This window comes from Sus scrofa, chromosome 18 (assembly GCF_054392235.1).
Source record: "Sus scrofa isolate SSC_HxYL_T2T_F1_AM1 chromosome 18, Sscrofa_HxYL_maternal_Yorkshire_Landrace_v2.0, whole genome shotgun sequence".
NCBI lineage: Eukaryota > Metazoa > Chordata > Mammalia > Artiodactyla > Suidae > Sus > Sus scrofa.
The window spans coordinates 15,827,084-15,833,866 of NC_139400.1; the positions used below are offsets into that span (position 1 = coordinate 15,827,084).

General features: G+C 46.7%; 1 long non-coding RNA gene across 1 annotated transcript in view; it reads left to right on the forward strand.

Moving 5' to 3' along the window:
* LOC102166231 (uncharacterized) overlaps nt 1-6,783 on the forward strand; it is a 21,944-nt gene extending 15,161 nt beyond the window's left edge. The window contains exons 2-3 of the long non-coding RNA XR_299598.4: nt 6,366-6,468; nt 6,612-6,783. This is a non-coding gene — a long non-coding RNA (uncharacterized LOC102166231). The remainder of the gene's footprint in view (nt 1-6,365; nt 6,469-6,611) is intronic.

Sequence of the window (6,783 nt, forward strand, 5' to 3'; positions counted from 1 at the left end):
CAAGTCAGCCACTTACTGGCTGTGTGACTGTAAAAATCTGAGCAGCAAATGTTCCTTATCTGGGAAAATACAGCAATGGTCTTGACTTCTAAATTCTCATGCAGGAGTTCCTGTTGTGGTGCAGCAGAAACGAATCTGACTAGGAACCATGAGGTTGGGGGTTCAATCCCTGGCCTCGCTCAGTGGGTTAAGGATCTGGCATTGCCATGAGCTGTGGTGTGGGTCACAGACGCGGCTCGGATCCTGTGTTGCTGTGGCTCTGGCGTAGGCCGGCAGCTGCAGCTCTGATTAGACCCCTAGCCTGGGAATCGCCATATGCCATGGGTGCGGCCCTAAAAAGACAAAAGACAAAAAAATAAAAAAAATAATAATAATACATTCTCATCAGTTAAGATAAGAAAAACTTAAAAAAAATTCTCATCCAGTTCTAATATTCAAGGCTCTGTATACACAATGCCATGTGTAGCCCCTGCTCTTTCATGGTCAGGAAAATGCCTCTGCTGTCCTCTCCAGAGTTTGCGTAACTTTGGTCAGTTTGCTTCAAGATGACAGATTGGAAAGGGCCGAGATCTGGAGCTCCATGGACCCATATTAAACACACCATGTAGGATCAGGACCAGTTGCAGGAAAGGAGAAAAGATCCAGGCTATTAGACTTTGCACATCCTTGTCCAAGAAAACATTTGCAAGAGGAATCCAAGCTGAGGCTTCAGGATATTCAAAAAGCTAAGGAGGCACAGGAAGGGGAACTGAGAATGGGGTATATCCAGGAATCCCAGAGGTGGGCTGTCAGCTGTCACCTGGTGACAGAGAAGCCTGACAGGTAGCAAATGGAGCATCACCTACCAGACTGAGACTCAGAGGCAGGACCAGGAGAGGATGCCTCATAAGATAAGGCAGGAAATCTCTCCTGGAGGAACGGGGCATAAAGATGGGGACTAAGGGGTACCAGCAGGGAAGCTAAGAAGTCTCCAGAGGTGTGATGTTACATCAGCTGCTCCTCTACCCTGAGCTCAAAAGTATGAGCCAGGCAGCTCTCCCGTGATGCTGAGAATATGCCTTCCAGTTCCAGGTTCTGGCTGATCCTCCTGGACGGAGGAGTATAAAACTGGCAGATAGGGGTCACTGAGGCTGGAAGCAGCACCTGCCGGGGGTAACCGATTTGATTCTTCCCTTTCTCTGTCAATGACTCTGGGATTTATATGTACTGAGAACTTGCTTGACCTCTGAAGATGCCCTCCGGCCTGTTCTCTGGGACTGATAAGCTTGAATTGCTTCTCTGACCTCACAGTCACCCAAACTCTAGACCTGCTTCCTTGGTCCTGGCATCCTGCCTGGTCTGCTGCTGCCTGTGATCTGAACACGATGATGGGACGCTGAGACCCTGCGTGTGCTTTGGGACAGGCAGCAGCGGTTATAGCACTGCCACTGTTCCAGTCCCTCTGGACCAGACCCTCCCTGTCTCTGAGACGGTCCATCATCAGAGCCTCTGGCCTGGCCTTTCTCATCAGAATGTTTGGATGGTTCTCTCAAATCTGAATGGTTTCTGTTCCAGACATTCCTATAGTCCTAGTAGTCCTACTCCTTAAAGAGAAGACAGGGCGAATGCATTCCCTTGATTATTTAAAAAACAGACTATTAGAATCACCTGGGAAACATTTGTTCAAGCATTTTTTTTGTCTTTTTAGGGCCGAACGCTGGCATGTGGAGGTTCCTGGGCTAGGGGTCTAATCGGGCTGCAGCTGCAGGCCTACACCACAGTCACAGCAATGCTGGATCCGAGCCACATCTGCGACCCACACCACAGTTCACGGCAATGCCAGATCCTTAACCCACAGAGTGAGGCCAGGGATTGAACCCGTGTCCTCATGGATACTAGTCGGGTTCATTAACCACTGAGCCACGATGGGAACTCCAAGCATTCTTTTCTGCTAATGGGAACCACAGGATTCCTATGAAATGTGGATTCGAGGACCTGCCCATGGAAGCTTCAGCTCACGCTTGGAGGTGTGTGTCTGGGGACTGCACCATGGTAGTGGCGGTGGGGCAGGGGGGGACTTGCCACCATTGCCCAAGCTAAGCTTCCTTATCCCTCCACACCTAGGAAGGAGCTCACTTTAGGTCCCTAATATTCTGCAATATTAAGGTTTCAAACTGCACCTAGACATCAAGCAGGCGATGACATAGGCTGCGGTTAAAGGTTTTATCTTCCACAGTGTCCAACAGAGCAGAGATTGGCCAGATGAGGCTTCTGGGCTCGTTTGAAACCAGAGAACTTCTGTTAGGAAACATGTCATCCTATATAACCAGCTGCCCTGAGAAGTCCTTCCTTCCTCCGCAAATGGTCTGCCCAGAAAACCCCCTGCCCTGGCACCCTGGCCAGAAACCTCAGCTTCTGATTCCTCTGAGAATCCAGCTGACCAAGGACACAGGGAAGAGAGCGCCCCGGACCCCGCCCCCGGACAGATTCTGTGGCCGCTGCCTACTCTGTGGAAACGTAACTTACTGCCAACACTCCCGTCCATGACTCGGCTCTGAGTCTGCCTCAGTGTGTCAACAACCCGGCCCCCAGGCCCGACCCTTTGTCTTCCTGTTCCCTGGGGTATGGAGAAAAATACTCCCTTTTAAAAGAATGCAGACCTCAGAGTTCCTGTTATGGCTCAGTGGAAACAAACCCGACTGGGATCCATAAAGATGCAGGTTTGATCCCTGGCCTCACTCAGTGGGTTAAGGATCCGGTGTTGCCGTGAGCTGTGTGTAGATCGCAGACGCAGCTCAGATCCCGCATTGCTGTGGCTGTGGCGTAGGTTGGCAGCTGTAGCTCCAATTGGACCCCTAGCTTGGGAAATTCTATATACTGCATGTGCGGCCCTAGAAAGGAAAAAAAAAAAAAAAGAAGAAGAAGAAGAATATGGCCCTGTATCACCTTTCTTAGGGCCTTCTGATTTCCATCCAGACCCCCCATGGTGTTCCAGGAAAGCTATTGCCAAACAGTCTACCCCAGCCCTTCCCCCAAGGTTCTCCAGAATCAGCCGCCCACTTTGGGAGCCTTCAGAAAAAAGGGCCTCCTGGGAGCCACCAAAGGCTGCCCTCAAGGTGACTGAATCATCTGCTTGTCACCTGGAGATACAGACTCAGATGCATAGATGCTGACAAGTAGGAACTGAGGTGGCTCTGTGCTCAGTACTTTGTGACCACACCACAGACCTGCAGCAGGGGCTACAAGTCACCCTGAGGAAAAATCATTGCTTTTCAAAACTTGGGAATGGGGATTGATGTTTCCCCCTCTTCTGCTAATGGTCCCACCTTAATAAAAGAAAGACCAGAGTGAAAGAATGTGTGTCAAATAAAATCCCTGGAGTTCCTCTGTAGCTCCGTAGGTTAATATCTGGTGTTGTCACTGCTGTGGCTTGGGTTCAATCCCTGGCCGGGGAACTTCTGCATGCTGTGAATGCAGCCCCAAACAAACAATAAATAAATTGTACATAAAAAATAAAATGAAATAAAATTCCCTGAACCAAGTCACTCTACTTCTTTTTTTTTTTTTAATTTTATTTATTTATTTATTTTTATTTTTGTCTTTTAGGGCCGCATGCACGGCACATGGAGGTTCTCAGGCTAGGGGTCTAATCAGAGCTGTAGCCCTCCGTCTACATCACAGCCACAGCAATGCCAGATCCAAGCCACGTCCGCAATCTACACCACGGCTCATAGGAATGCTGGATCCTTAACCCACTGAGCGAGGGCAGGGATTGAATCTGTGTCCTCATGGACACTGGTCAGATTCTCTTCCACTGAGCTACGACAGGAACTCCTACTTATTCCTTTAAAAAATGGGCAAACACATAAATGAAGCTTTTTCCTCCACCATCCAGGATGACTTTTCCATCCGACGGGCTGAGTTGAAGCTTTTGCTCCTTCTCTTCCAGCTGGGTAATCTTGGGGGGAAAAAAGTGAATCGGCTTCTAACCCAGTTTTCTCCACTGCAGTGCAAAGGTAGTGGCTTCCTTACTGGGTTGTTGTTAAGAGATGGAAAATTCTTGGTCAACTGTGAAGTGGTATTTGTATCCATTATTATGTTGCTCTCTGTCGCCCCATCCCCAGATCTTCTTACTTCTCAGAGAAAACACACGCCCGCCATTGGACAAGAATCCCTCATATCCCAACATCAAAGGTGTACCCTACTGGCATCTGCTGCAACCTTCCTTCTGCGAGAACAGCTGGGCATCTCCGTCTGAGCCTATTTTTTCTTCCTGAATTTTCTGCCACCCCTGTGACTGCCTTAGGAATTCACTCTCAGTATCGATTAATCTTCCTCTCTTTTCATAACCCCTTCACTGTGATCTAATGTCTCCCATTAAAACAAAGGAAGCACTTTATTAAGCTGTTTTGTTTTAAAGCTGCTGCTCCACTTCTTGGGGATTGGCATGCCTTTGGTGCAAAAGGGACATACGTTGTTCTTGGAGACCTAGTTTTGAAATGGGATGTTAAATATCTTGTTTGGTCATTTAAGTTGGTACTGCTTTTTTGTTTTTTGTTTTGTTTTTTTGTTTTATGTCTTTTTTTTTTTTTTTTCTTTTAGGGCTGCACCAGCGGCATATGGAGCTTCCCAGGCTAGGGGTCGAATTGGAGCTATAGCCATCAGCCTATACCACAGCCACAGCAACATGGGATCTGAGCTGCTTCTGTGACCTACACCACAGCTCACAGCAACACTGGATCTTTTACTCACTGAGTGAGGCCAGGGATCAAACCCGCAACCTCATGGTTCCTAGTCAGATACGTTAACCACTGAGCCACGACGAGAACTCCAAGAGTCCCCATTTTCGACAGTACTGTCTCTAAATTTGACTTGTTCCTTCTGTCCTAGACCTATCCACAGGAGCACGAAGCAGCAACCACAGAGAGATTGGAAGCATAATTTCACCTTGGGGTTGTATCCCACAGGGGACCAGTAAGGAAGTGCCAGTGCCATACTGGGGCATTCTGCCAAAGTCCTATATTTTTAGACTTTGGAAATGAACTGATTAATACCGTAATTTCATTGAGGGTCAAACTGCAACTGATGAGTAGAATTGGACATTTGTAAAATATAGGCTTTCCTCAAGGAATCCCATAAATTATTTGGGATAGAAATCTTGATGAAAAGTAGGAAAAGAATCTCTCTGCATGTATGCATGTGTGTGTGATTTTTAAGCAAAAACGGATACACTGTAATTCATATAGCCTGTTTTTTTATGATGTCACAATATATCCTGAATAATTTTCTGTCAACAAATACAGTTATAAGATAGGATTAGTAGCTGCATAGTATTCTATTCTAGACATATAGCATAATTTCTTCAATTAATCTCCAGATTTGAACACTTGGGTTGTGTACAATTTTTCTTATTATATAAATTGTGTTCTGATGGGTGCTATAGATTTCATCGTTGTCCACATTCTATTTTTACTTTCTTAGAATACTTCTATAAATGGAATTGCTGTGTCACAATTTAGTTAACAATAGCAATGCGTATTTTAAAGAGCAGTACTGTCAAACTGTCCTCCAGAAAGGCTGTTTCTGTTCATACCAGAACCAGAATCTTTGACCTTGGCTCAGAAGATGGCAAAGAGGTTGGGAGTGTGTCTGCAAATGGTGAGAAATAAGAGGGTCCACTACCAGAACTAGAAGGAAGGAGGCCAGCGGAGTTCCCGTTGTGGCTCAGTGGTTAACGAATCCGACTAGGAACCATGAGGTTGTGGGTTTGATCCCTGGCCTTGCTCAGTGAGTAAAAGATCCAGCGTTGCCGTGAGCTGTGGTGAAGGTCACAGATGCGGCTCGGATCTGGCGTGGCTGTGGTGTAGGCTGGTGGCTACAGCTCCAATGAGACTCCTAGCCTGGGAACCTCCATATGCCTCGGGTGCAGCCCTGGAAAAGATGAAAAGAAAGAAAAAAAAAAAAGATGTTCTGCTTTTCTCTGATGCTGGAAATACCTTTAAGACTGAATGTGGGAGTTCCCGTCGTGGCGCAGTGGTTAACGAATCCGACTAGGAACCATGAGGTTGCGGGTTCGGTCCCTGCCCTTGCTCAGTGGGTTAACGATCCGGTGTTGCCGTGAGCTGTGGTGTAGGTTGCAGACGCGGCTTGGATCCCGTGTTGCTGTGGCTCTGGCGTAGGCCTGTGGCTACAGCTCCGATTGGACCCCTAGCCTGGGAACCTCCATATGCCGCGGGAGTGGCCCAAGAAATAGCAACAACAACAACAACAACAAAAAGACAAAAGACAAAAAAAAAAAAAAAAAAAAAAAAAAGACTGAATGTGGAATGAACTGTGTTTCAAGACCTTCAGTCCTTGTGTTGACTTGATTTAAATCGTTTGCATAGGTCCAGCCTCATCCAGCTGTGCCAAGGGGAAGGGTTTCTGTCCATGTTTGAACCAGTAAGAAGACAGGAATCAGAAAGCACCCCAAGGGGAGACCCGTTTCAGGTGAGAAGCGTGGAGAGTTAGAGTTTTCTCTGGTCAAACAATAGAGGTTTGGGAGCCTTGCTCTTGTAATGGAGGCTGTTTGTTCTTTTTATCTTTTTTTCTTTTTTTTTTTAAACCATCTTTCCATTTTCTTTCCTTTGCAGTTAGACAATATATTCCAGGAGGGCAGAAACCACGTGATACTTCTTTTGTGTAACCGACACAAGCTGACACAAGCTGAGGAAAAATATTTCTAATTCTCTCCACTGTCAAAAATAAGATATCAGATCCTGTCACAAAGTGTACTGGCTGATTAAAATCTAAGCCTACTTGCAA